The sequence below is a fragment of the Pongo pygmaeus genome, chromosome 13, assembly GCF_028885625.2.
Source record: "Pongo pygmaeus isolate AG05252 chromosome 13, NHGRI_mPonPyg2-v2.0_pri, whole genome shotgun sequence".
NCBI lineage: Eukaryota > Metazoa > Chordata > Mammalia > Primates > Hominidae > Pongo > Pongo pygmaeus.
Genome location: NC_072386.2, coordinates 86,711,111 through 86,724,934, shown reverse-complemented (window position 1 = coordinate 86,724,934; position 13,824 = coordinate 86,711,111). Strand labels below are relative to the sequence as shown.

General features: G+C 41.6%; 1 protein-coding gene across 6 annotated transcripts in view; it reads left to right on the top strand.

Annotated features, from left to right (window-relative positions):
• The window catches only part of HSD17B3 (hydroxysteroid 17-beta dehydrogenase 3), a 69,317-nt gene that overhangs the window by 25,755 nt on the left and 29,738 nt on the right, over positions 1–13,824 (top strand). The gene's annotated exons all lie outside the window — the stretch shown is intronic.

Here is a 13,824-nt window from a genome sequence, read left to right as displayed (position 1 = left end):
ACCTCCCACGTTCAAGTGATTCTCTGTAGTGCAGTGGTGTGGCTCACTGCAGCCTCCACCTCCCACGTTCAAGTGATTCTCCTGCCTTGGCCTCCTGAGCCAGCTGGGATTACCTCCTGAGTAGCTGGGATTACAGGTGTGCACCACCATGCCCAGCTGATTTTTGTATTTTTAGTAGAGATGGGGTTTCACCATGTTGGCCAAGTTGGTCTCCAACTCCTGACCTCAGGTGATCCACCCACCTTGGCCTCCCAAAGTGCTGGGATTACAGGCGTTAGCCACCATGCCCGGCCTGTCTTCTTTTGTAGTGTGCTGATCTTCTTTAAAACAATTATTTTGACTTCTTTGTTAGACAGTTTTAGATCTCTATTTCCTTGGGGCCACTTACTGGAAATTTATCATGTTCCTTTAGTGGTGTCATGTTTCCTTGATTTTTCATGTTCCTTGGAGTCTTGCATTAATGTCTATGCATTTGAAGAAGAAATCACCTCTTCTAGTCTTTATTAACTGGCTTTGGTGGGGAAACACCCTCACCTATGGTTGAGTGTGAGGGAGGTGGCTGGATTCTGTGTGGTGGCTTTGGCTCCAGGGGAATGCACCGATGGCTCTGGTCCTGGGGGTGGGGTGCGTGTGCAATGCTGTGGACTTCAAGCAGCCCTGTCAGCTTAGGTTAGTGTTGGCAAAGATTGTGGGGTCTTGGTAGTGAAGGCGGATACAGATCTTCCTGCTCTCCTTTTTCCCTCATGGGGGAAGTTATGACCAAGGGGATCCCTCCTGGTGTCAGGGTTGAGGGTACAGTGCAGGCATGGTGGTGCCAAGGCTGGAGTGGTGGCTTCTTCTTCACAGTAGGTGCAGTGGTGTGGACTCCACGCAGGTCCATTGGCTTGGATCAGCATCTGTGAAAACTGTTGAAGTCCTCAAGGGTAAAAGAGGCAGGTGTCTGTGGTGGCTGAGGCTGCTGGAGTCATCCTGTTCTCCTTTTCTCCCATGAGGGACAGTCACAGCCAAGGGGATCCTTTTGGAGCCAAGGTGTGCCAGACTGGGAGATGGGGTGACACAGATAAAATTGCTTTCCATGCATTTCTATGTGTTCATCCTCAGTTTTTGTGCTCCACTGAATTGCTGAAACTTCTTTGTAATCAGGACTTCTCCCAGAGCTATTTTATTGGTGGATAAATGTTAAATTATGGGGGGGTGTGGACTAAGATCTCATAGTACTATAGAGAGATAATATGTATTCTTTACCCAATTTCTCCTAATGGTAACATCTTGCAAAGCTATAGTACAATATTACAATCAGGTCTGGGCATTGATATAGTCAAGATACAGAACAATTCCATCACTACAAGAATCCCTGGGCTGCCATTTTATAGCCACACCCACTTTCCTCCCAGTCCCTTCTGGGAACCACTAATCTGTTCTCTATTGCTATAATTTTGTCACTTCAAGAATGTTATATAAGTGGGATCATATACTATGCAAAACTTTTTGGATTGCCTTTTTCCCCCACCTAGCATAATTTTCTGGAGATTCACCAACGTTACTGTATCAGTAATTTTTTCCTTCTTAGTGCCGAGTAGAATTCCATGGTATGGATGAACCACAGTTCATCTAACCATTAATCTACTGAAGGACATCCCAGCTATTTCCAGTTTTTGGCTATACACATAAAGCTGTTGTTAACTTTCATATATAGCTTTTTATGTAAACATAAGTCTTTATTTTTCTGGGAGAAATGCTCAGAATTGCAATTGTTGGGCTGTATGGAAGTTGCATGTTTAGTTTCTTAGGAAACTGCAAACTCTTTTCCACAGTTGCTGTATTCCCTAGCAGTGTGTGAGTGATCCATTTTCTCCACACCCTCATCAGAATCTGGTGTTGTCATTAGTTTTTACTTTAGCCATTATGAAGGTTGTGTAGTGATATCTCATTGTGGTTTTAATTTGTATTTCCCCAATGGCTAATAATGTGTGTGTGTATATATTATATTTATGTATATTAATATTATATATATATTAATATTTATATATATATATATAGAGAGAGAGAGAGAGAGAGAGAGAGATGCAGTCTCACTCTTGTTGCCCAGGCTGGAGTGCAGTGGCACGATCTCGGCTTACTGCAACCTACATCTCCCAGGTTCAAGTGATTCTCCTGCCTCAGGCTCCCGAGTAGCTGGGACTACAGGTCCGTACCACCACACCTGGCTCATTTTTGTGTTTTTAGTAGAGATGGGGTTTCACCATGTTGGCCAGGCTGGTCTCAAACTCCTGACCTCAGGTGATCCACCTGCCTTAGACTCCCAAAGTACTGGGAATACAGGTGTGAGCTACTGTGCCCGACCTATATACGTATTTTTAATTCAAAGAGGGGAATAGAAGAAAATGACTAAGGCCACCATCTCTTTGCCTAAATAACTCCTGTTAAAAATAAAAGTAATGGAGGTATAAAATTAGAAAATTCAAGCAGTACAGCAAGGTACAAAAAGAGAAATAAAGGCCTCTTCCCAACCCTGCTTTTACCTTACCCCTCTCTGTAAAGGTAACCAGTGCTAAAATGTCTTGAGATTCCTTTCAGAAAGGTAAGGAAAAACCATTCCTTTCAGAAAAAGTAAGAAAAAAATTCTATAGTTACCATGTTGGTATAGATGTTAATAGTATGATGAAGATTGGCAGCTGTAACAACAACAACAACAAAAAACCCAATAATGTCTAGAGACTTCACAAAAAATGAGAGCTTTCCCTGTTGGCAAGTAGATCTGAGCAAGTTCCATCTATCATGTGGGCTCTTGCTCTCTTCTTCATGGTTGAAGCTGGATCATAACACATATCTGCTCTGACTTGTGAGAAGGGAAGAAGGGGAAGAAATCATGGTACACCCAGAGCTTTCCAGTATGGGTCCACTGACCTTCCCTTGGACAGAACTCAGTTCTGTGGCCAACCCAAGTGCAAGGAAGGCTGGGAAATGTCACTTAGTCATGTACCCAGGAAGAAGGAGAGAACAAGTTTTAGCCCTACCAGCAGTTCTCTATCAGAATTTATTATTAGAATTAAATTATCAGAATTAAAAATTGTTTAATTTTTGCCCACTGAGCACAAATGGGATCCTACCTCACACAACCATAAACCCTGTTCTAAACTTTGCTTTGTTTATTTAATAATATAGCATGGAGATCTGACCACAGCAAAGGCACACAGATGGGCTTGATTCTGTTTAATGATTTCAGGATATCCCATCCCATGGATGTACCATGTCTCTTTTATCAGCCTTTAGGGATGAACACTAAGGTGAATTTTCATTTTTCATTTTGCAAATAATTTTGTAAGTCGCCTCTTTGAGCATACATTTGAGCCCACATCCAGGGCTACATCCTTATCGGTAAGACTGCTGGCTCAATAGGTATGTGAATTTAAATATTGCATACCATTGCCAAATTGTTTCCTATTTGATTATATCAATCTTAAACCCCCCCAAGAGGATTTGAGAGATCTTCTCACTACACTTGTTTGTATGAAATATTATTAATTTTACTTTTTGTCACTCTGATATGTGTAAACATGTATTCTTGGCTGTTATTGCTCAGAGAATGCTAGAACCAAAATACAAGATGAAAGGTTAGCTGAGTTTCATTCTCCACGTCTGGGCCATTCTAGTGCCATCTCCCAATACCTGGGAAGGCAACATCTGGGTGGCCTGCCCACCTCCAGTGTGACAGACAGGGCAGCCAGAATTCTTCTGAAGACAGTGTTCCTGATAGCTTCAGGTAATGGCACACAGTTGGCCTTTGGACTAAAATCACTTGGCTAGCTCTGTCTCAGACAAACCCAAGAAAAATAACTGCCTTGCCCTATTTTTGAATAATAGCACATGCTTACTTTGCAATATATGGCAGTGTCTTTGGCCAGTAAGGAAATTCTTCTTCCTAATGTCTAAATTCCTCCATCTGCACTCTCAGCATATTTTCTTTCATCTGGCCTTAAATGAAAACAGCAGCTTTTAATTATTTTTATGTTCCTCTAGATTTGTTCCTTTGTTCTTGTGCTACTTGACTTCAACCCTGCAATTTCTAATCCAGGCTTTGAATATCCTAAGTACATTACAGCATGCCATGGCACTCTTTCTCTCTCTGTCTCTCTCTCTCTCTCTCTCTGTGTGTGTGTGTGTGTGTGTGTATGTGTTTGGGGGGGATAGATCAAACAAGAGTGTATGTAATGCATAGATATGGTTACAAAAAAATGATAAAATCAGTCCTGTGTCATTTATCACTCAGCTTAAGAAACAGAACATCACCAGTGTCCTTGAAGCTGCCTGTATGCCATATTTATGTTTACCCTCCCTCACCCTGACACATGTAAAACACTTATTTTAATAATTTCCTTGCTTTTTAACAAAGTGGTTCTATTGCATATGCAGATATGCCTAAATAATATGTTGGTTTTATTGCTTGTTCTGCACTTAATGTAAATTGAGTCCTACGTATTCTATAATCTGCTTTTTTTTTTTTTTTCTTTTTAAGATGGAGTCTCACTCTGTCACCCAGGCTGGAGTGCAGTGGCGTGATCTTGGCTCACGGCAACTTTTGCCTTCAGGGTTCAGGTGATTCTCCTGCCTCAGCCTCCCGAATAGCTGGGAGTACAGGTACCTGCCATCATGCCTGGCTAATTTTTGTATTTTTACTAGAGACAGGGTTTCACTATGTTGGCCAGGTTGGTCTCAAACTCCTGACCTCAGGTGATCCGCCTGCCTCGGCCTCCCAAAGTGCTGGGATTACAGGCATGAGCCATTGCGCCCGGCCTAATCTGCTTCTTTTATGTAAATCAACATTATGCTTCTGAAATTCATCCATGCCGACATGGATGAATGAAATGAACCGTGGAACATGGTTCATTTATTTTCAGTACATATAGTACTCTATTCTACTACAGCATTCCAATACATCCCAATTTAATTATCCTTTCCTCTGTCAACAAATATTTATGTTGTTACTATTTTTGCTGACAGAAACACTTCTGCCTCCTGCAGGACACGTCATGAGTAGAGAACACACCCAGGAACAGAATTACTGGGTTACAGCTTACCTAGTCACCACTACTAAATATACTCATGTGGTACAAAATGCTTTGGTCAGTGACAGACTGCATATACAATGGTGGTCCTGTAAGTTTCTAATACCATATTTTTACTATATCTTTGCTATGTTTAGATAACACAAATACTTACCACTGTGTTCCAGTTGCCTACTATATTCAGTACAGTCACATGCCATACAGGTTTATAGCCTAGGAGCAATGGGCTCTACCACAAAGTCTAGTTGTGTAGCAGGCTACACCCTCTAGGTGTGTGTAAGTGCACTCTATGATGCTGGCACGATGAAACTGCCTAATAATGCATTTCTTAGAACGTATCCCTGTTAAGGTGACATATGTAATGATGTGATGCCAACTTTTCCAAAGTTTTTTTTTTCTTTTTGAGATGGAGTTTCGCTCTGTTGCCCAGGCTGAAGTACAGTGGCATGATCTCGGCTCACTGCAACCTCTGCCTCCTGGATTCAAGCTATCCTCCTACCTCAGCGTCTCTAGTAGCTGGGATTACAGGGGTGCGCCACCACGTGCAGCTAATTTTTGTATTTTAAGTAGAGACAGGGTTTTGCCATGTTGGCCAGGCTGGTCTGGAACTCCTGACCTCAAGTGATCTGCCCACCTCGGCTTCCCAAAGTGCTGGGATTACAGGCGTGAGCCACCGCGCCTGGCTTTCCAAAGTTTTTGTGTCATGTTTTCATACGCCTCATAAACTGAATACAGGTGTTTTATTCTTTGAAAAAGATTGTGTAATTTTGGAATGATTGGTTTTTTAAATGTTTGATAGAATCTATCTGTAAGACTATCTGTGGCTGCAGTGTTCTTTGTGGGACCACTTATTATCATTATCATCTTGTTATTATTGTTAATTTTTAATGGTGGTAGAACTACTTGGGTTAATTTTTTTCTTGCACCAGTTTTGGTAATTTATATTTTTACAGAAATATATCCCTTTCACCTAAGTTTTCAAATTGATTGGCATAAAGTTTTTTTTGTAATATTATCTTACTATGTTTAAAAAAACCTAAGCAGGAAATGAGTTTATCGTAAAGCTATCACCTAGTTCACAAAATCACTGAGAAGGCTCAAGAACCATTTCAGAAAATGAGCAGAGAGGCCAGGCGTGTGACTCGTGCCTGTAATCCCAGCACTTTGGGAGGCCGAGGCCGGTGGATCATTTGAGGCCAGGAGTTCGAGACCAGCCTGGCCAACATGGCAAAACCCCATCACTACTAAGAATACAAAAATTAGCTGGGCGTGGTGGCGTGCACCTGTAGTCCCAGCTACTTGGGAGGTTGAGGCAGGAGAATCGCTTGAACCCAGGAGACAGAGGTTGCAGTGAGCTGAGATCGCACCACTGCACTCAGCCTGGGTGATAGAGTGAGACTCTGTCTCAAAAAAGAAAAAGAAAAAAGAAAATGAGCAGAGATATGGAGGGGGAAGGCTGTGGGGGCACAGCTAGGGTTGCCCCCCAGAGCAGGGTGGGCCAGGATGTTCTCATTCATCCTGTCTGCTTTGTCTCTTTTTTCTGGATCTCCTGTCACTCATATGTTGAAAAATGTTATTTCTGGAACTCCTATTATGCAGATCCTGAAATCATTCTTTATTTCTCTTCCTTTTTTTCTCATAATTTCTATTTCTTTGCTCCTTTGCTTTCCTTTCTGCAAAAGGATTTCATCAATTGTATCTTTCACCCTTTCAAATAAATTTTTTTCATTTTTGCTATTTTCTTTTTCAATTTCTTAAAATTAAAATTTTTAAAGAAATCAAAAATTTTTTACATTTCTGAATTTTCATTTGTGGAGCAGCGTGTTCTTTTCATAGACGTAGTAGCTTCTCTAATTCCTCCGAAGGTATTTTTTTCTTCTTTTAAAAATGATTGGCCAGGCACGATGGCTCACACCTGTAATCCCAGCACTTTGGGAGGCCAAGGTAGGTGGATCACTTGAGGTCAGGAGTTCAAGACCAGCCTGGCCAACATGGTGAAACCCTGTCTTTACTAAAAATACAAAAAAGTAGCTGGCCGTGGTGGCGTGTGTCTGTAATCCCAGCTACTCAGGAGGCTGAGACAGGTGAATTGCTTGAACCCGGGAGGTGGAGGTTGCAGTGAGCCAAGATTGCGCCACTGCACTCCAGCCTGGGCGACAGAGCAAGACTCCATCTCAAAAAAAAAAAAAAAAAAAAGGTTGTCTCTTGCCTGGCGCTCTTCCACCAAGTTGCTCTTTCCCGCGTTTGTTTGGCAGTCTGTCTTTCAAGTTAGCTGCTGCTCATACACACTTCTTGTTGTGTTTGATTAGGTGAGGTTAAGAACCTGCCTGGACATTCCTTGTGTTGAGTGGGTCTTGTAGTTGTGAGTAAGATCAGGGTATACTATAGGGTGAGAGGAGTCCTAAGCAAGTGCCTCAGGGTCTTTTCCTTGGGTTGGGTCAGATTCCGCAGAAAAAAACCATCTTACCTCCTGCCTGTAGAGTGAAGGCCACCTGCTGTTCTGGAATCAGCACTCGATGCATACCCACTGCTTTATCTCCTCAGTCTCAGAGAGGGCCCTGTCCTCAATGCCTGGAGTGGAGAAGGGCATCTGGGGCTGATGACTTCTCACTCTGACCCAAGCCTCCTGAGTCTATCTTCTCTCTCCCAGGTTCAGTACTGGCAGTGCCTGAGACTTTCGAGGATTTTACTGGTATACATTTTGTCAGTTCTCAGCTTACTCTGTTGCTGGTTTAGGATTTAAGATCTTGCCCATTCATTTTCTAGGAACAAAAATTTTGTAGGCTGGGGCTAGGCATAGTGGCTCATGCCTGTAATCTCAGCACTTTGGGAGGCTGCGGCAGGAGGGTAGCTTGAGGCCAGGAGTTTGAGACCAGCCTGGGCAACATAGCAAGACCCCAACTCTACCAAAAAAAAAATTAGCCAGGAATGGTGGTGCATGCCTGTAGTTTCAGCTACTCAGGAGGCTGAGGTGGGAGGATCACTTAAGCCCAGGAGTTCAAGGCTGCGGTGAGCCTAGGTCACACCACTGCACTACAGCCTGGGTAACAGAGTGAGATTGTCTCCCAAAACAAACAATTTGGGATTCCTCTTGTCTCTTGTTGTCATCTTCCCCATGGGTTTATGTTTTCCTAGGAAAAAACTAAAAGCTAAAAGGAGAAATTTCCTATGGTTTAAAAGGATTTCAATAGGCAGCAAAATTAACTGTGTGTTCTCACTCTCCTCTCTTAACCCTTTTTCTATATTTTAAATCTTGCCTGTATCTCTAATTATGCTCATTTAAAATTCCTCATATTGTGTGCTGCTTATTTGTGTGCTCTCTTCTTCTCCTTGATCAATTCTGCTGGAGATTTGTCAGTATTATCAGTGTTTTCAAAGAGCCAGCTTTCAAAGGAACATCATCTGTCCCTGTTCTGTGTTTAGACATGGCCCTTAGATCAGATGCATTATTTATGTGGCGTACATAATTTGTATCTCTGCCAAATGTTTGTGTGTTTCACCCAACAATTACTGAAAAGGTAAAATGAAATCTCCCACTCTGATGGGTATTTTTCAGTTCCCTTTGTAGTTTTATGTAAAGCTATTTTATTAAGCAATCCAGGATTACAACTGCTATAACTTCCTGATAAATTTAGCCTTTTAACTCGTTTTTATTTCTAGTAATACTTATTTGCTTTAATGCCTATTTTAGTTGATATGAATAAATATCATATATGTATATGTCTCTCTTCTTTTCACTTTAACTTTCTCTTTTAGGCTATCTCTTGAAAATATCATAAAGCTAGATCTTAAAACTTCTTTCGATATTGTCTTTAATAGAGCATGGTAGTATGTTTATTACATTATTTCTGAAATCTTACAGACATTAGGATTATAGTATAACTCTTGTGGCCATTTAGCCAAATAACTCAAAGGATCAAACAACATTACACATTCAGTGTTGTAAGAGCACAACTCTCAAAGACATATCTTAGCAGTTGTTAAAGTTTTATATTGACTTAGTAACAAAGGACCTAAGCAAGAAGACAAAAGATCTGAGTGAACAGCATTTAAACAATAGGGATTTATATAGTTAGTCTAAAAAGGAATGCAAAATAATATTGCTGAGTTAGGTACCCAGTGGGCTGACTTTCTAAGGGCTATTGACCATGTCACCTGGAGGTCAACTTCTCTGTCAAGCTATAATGTCCCAACAACTCCTCTGTTTCCAACCTCACTGGCTGTGAGCTGTCTGCACCTTCACTGGCTGAGAATTGTTAAACAAAGATTTGGTAACAGCAAAGTTACCTGCCTAAGGGTGTCAGATGAGGTCAAGCAGGCTTATTAGAAAATATTCTAGGGTGATATTAATTTTTAAAAACTCAAGCAATCATCAGCTTGCTTTTTTTGAAGTTTGGAATAAAGTTTTCTTTAACAATTTAACATAAAAATATAAAATTATTTTGTCACAATGTATGCGATTCTGATCTTATTAATTGATAAAGCTAAAGGTAGCCTTAGCTAAAATATAAACTAGAATAGCTAAAGGTCGCTGTAAAGTAAATAAGCTTTTATAGACAAGAAACTTAAATTTTCTATCATGGCTATTGTAAAAGTTAGAATTGGTATAATTTACTTAATAAGTAGCAAATGACATATATACTACTTCCATCAAAATATAGGTCTACCACAGAGGCCAGACGCAGTGTGGCGGCTGGACGTGGTGGCTCACACCTGTAATCCCAGCACTCTGGGGGGCCGAGGCGGGTTGATCACTTGAGGCTAGGAGTTCGAGACCAGCCTGGCCAACGTGGCAAAACCCCGTCTCTACTAAAAATACAACAAACAAACCAACCAACCAACCCAGCAACAATAAAACAGGCCTACCCTGGAGTCATACTCTAATTTCTTCTATTTTCCTCCCTTTCTGATCCTTTATCCCACTTTCTCTTTCTTCCTCTTCTTTCTCCTTCTTTGTCAAAGACATAGAGGATTGAGTTATTATCATTGATCCATACAAAGTCCCTCTCTCATTTATTTTCTTTCATTCCCACCCCCCATTTCTATTCCCCGTCTTCCCATGTGCAACCTTCCTAATATGTTTGATATGCATCTTTTTGTTTGTATGTATTTTTAGAAAATGTTTATTGTTTTGTGTGCATTTTTTATTTCAGTGTTTTACTAATTCATAGGTAGAACTAGTCTTTATATATGCAGTTTGCAAAAAATGGCTATTCTTTTACTTATTTAAATTAATTAATTTTTAAATGGCAAATAAAAGTTGTATATATTATTGGGTACAAAATGACATTTAAAAATATATACATTGTAAAATGGCTCAGTTGAGCTAATTAACATACAAATTACTTTACATACTTATTTTTTGTGCTGAGATCACTTAAAACCTGTTCTCATCCATTTTAAAGAATATGAAACATTGTTATTAACTATAGATGTTGTATATCTATAGTTAATACAACATGTATACATGGTGTGCAATAGATCCCTTGAACATTTTTTCCTATCTTACTTTCCATCAAAGGATACAAAAAAGAAACTTTGTATCCTTTGAGCAATATCTTCCCAATACCCCCACCTCAGAAAATGACTGTTCTTGTTCTTGTAGCTTATTTTTATTTTTTTATTTGTTTTTTTTTTGAGAGGAGTCTCACTCTGTTGCCCAGGCTGGAGTGCAGTGGCACAATCTCGGCTCACTGTAAGCTCCGCCTCCTGGGTTCACGCCATTCTCCTGCCTCAGCCTCCCCAGTAGCTGGGACTACAGGCGCCCGCTACCATGCCCCGCTAACTTTTTGATTTTTTTTTTTTTTTTTTTTTTTTTTTTTTTTTTAGTAGAGACGGGGTTTCACTGTGTTAGCCAGGATGGTCTCAATCTCTTGACCTCGTGATCCACCCACTTCGGCCTCCCAAAGTGCTGGGATTACAGGTGTGAGCCACCGTGCCCCACTCTTGTAGCTTATTTTAAAGTTGCAGATATGAGTTTGTCTTTGCTACACTGTAATCAAATTTGTTGCTCAATTACCCAATATGAGGCAAACCAGTGTAGGCTTTGTGTTGAAGAGTGCAGCCACTAGATGGAAAAAACAGGGCCAGGACTAAGGTGAGGCTTGCGAGGTGACCATGAACCTGAGAAAGAGCACCTCCTTAAATTTTGCATCTGGAGTGCTTTACTTGCCTCATCCTAGTTTCAGCCCTGGAAGAAAGTCTAGATCCCTGCATCATTGCAGAGAGGGGCTGCTCTGGGCTGTTGCATTACCTACAGAAGACACTGCAGGAGGAAGAACGAATGCCTCTTGTATGAAGTCACTGAGACTTGGGGTTAGTTTGTTACTACAGTATTGCCCATCCTATCCTGCTTACTAGTCATAAAACGGAGACAAATGGCAAAGAAAGCATAGTGAGGGGAAACTCATAAATAAGACAGCAGAAGTTAGTGTAACAAATCTGCAATCTCAATAAATATGACAGTTACACTTACTGATAAATGGCAAATACTCAGATGGGGCTTAAAAATCCAATGTTGATTACAGAAAGGTTGAAAATAAAGGAATGAAAAAAACATATACTGGGAAAATGAAAACAAAAGAAAAGGAATGGAAGCAATATTAGTATCAGACAAAATATAATTCAAGACAAGAAATAATATTAGCTTGGTGAAAAAGTAATCGCACTTTTTTGCCATTATTTTGATGGCAAAAACTGCTATTGCTTTTGCACCAACCTAATAAAAGGAAAATATTCATATTAATAAATTTCAGATTATTAATACTGGGCATATTATATTCCTGACAATATAACTTCAAATTATTTGAAAGTATAAAGAAATTAAAATAAAAGCAATTGGCTGGGTGTGGTGGCTCACACCTGTAATCCCAACACTTTGGGAGGCTGAGGAGGGTGGATCACAAGGTCATGAGTTCAAGACCAGCCTGGCCAAAACCCCATGAAACCCCGTGTCTACTGAAAATACAAAAATTAGCCAGTCGTGGTGGTGGGTACCTGTAATCCCAGCTACTAGGGACGCTGAGGCAGAGAACTGCTTGAACCCGGGGGGGCAGAGTTTGCAGTGAGCCGAGATTGTGCCACTGCACTGTAGCCTGGGCGACAAAGCAAGACTCCATCTCACAAAAAAAAAAAAAAAAAAAAAAAAGCAATTGACATGTTTACAACCACTGTGGGAAACTAGCATGTCTTTTTCAGAGGTAGAAACACATAGTGTAACCAGTGTTTTCAATAAGCAGTCTCATGGGACTCATTGGGCGTTGTTCATGACCATTCTGTTTCTAAGTGTCTCTTTAAACTTCATAGTGATTCTTTCTCTGCCGCCACTCCTGTTGCCTCATTGATCCTTCCTAGGTGAAACCAAGTCCTTTGGTCACTTTCAGATGCAAACATGGTTTCACTTCGTAGTTACAGTGCCAGTCACCTGCAGTAGTCCAAGTGCTGAACCTGTGATGAAAGTTACATCTCCCCTCCCCACAGCTAGGACCTGCTTTGGACACCACTGCCATCGGAAGACAGTGCGGTGGTGTTTTCTCTCTTTCCTAGCCTAGCAGTTCTCCATTCTGTCATTGCTAACTGAGATGTCAGAACCTGCCCAAGTCTGAGGAGTAGGGAGATGGGAGAGCACAGGAGGGAGGACAAAGAAGGGGCATTGGGCAGGTCTGCGTGTCTCCCTCTCTGGGTCTGGTGACTAACACCGACTCTTTCCCCGTGGGGCCCTTTTGTGGGTTCTCCCCGTGGAGGTGCCGCTCACTGCTCTACAGGACCTTGGCCCTGGCGAATGCACCCCACCCTGCATCAGCCTCCTAAGGCCCTGCCACCCAGCACTCTGCCTCCAACTTTGCTTCCCCCAAGGTCTCTGTGCTTTGAGATAGAAGTTTTGGGCCAAGCGCAGTGGCTCATGCCTGTAATCCCAGCACTTTGGGAGGCCAAGGCGGGCGGATCACCTGAGGTCAGCAGTTAGAGACCAGCCTGGCAACACGGCGAAACCCCGTCTCCACTAAAAATACAAAAATTAGCCGGGCATGGTGGCACATGCCCATGGTCCCAGCTACTCAGGAGGCTGAGGCAGGAGAATCCCTTGAACCTGGGAGGCTGAGGTTGCAGTGAGCCAAGATTGTGAATAAACACTTATATTTCTACTGCCTGAACCAAGTCTTGGCAGCAGTCCTAGCCCTTGGCAGCAGAAGGCTCCATCGTCAAAGCAGCTGAGGAGCAACAATCTCCTGCTCATTAGATTTTTGGGGAGTCTGGGTCAAAGATCAGTCTACAATTTGAGCATAATGAGTAAGAAATAAACTTTTGTTGTGTTAACCTGCTGAGATTTCAGTGTTAACTTGTTGCCACAGCATTACCTATCCTATATGAACTAATTCAGGCAAAAAAGGAGAGGGGGAATAAAAAACAAGAGCGCACAGTGAACATAAAACCTGAAACAAGATGGGAAGGGACTATTGCGAGCCCTCTCCTTTACTGTGAGGTGAGAGGTGGGCAATGCTCCCTCCACACCCGACCCGAGGGGGATGGGAGTCACAGTTTGGCAGCAGAGAGAACCAAAGAAATCCTTTTCACACATTCCTCTTAGTTGCTACTCTCTTTGCCTTTTTTAAAATTTATTTTAAATTATTGTTTATTTATTTATTTATTGAGATAGAGTCTCACTCTGTCACCAGGCTGGAGTACAGTGGTGTGATCTCGGCTTACTACAACCTCCACTTCCTGGATTCAAGCGATTTTCCTGCCTCAGCCTCCTGAGTAG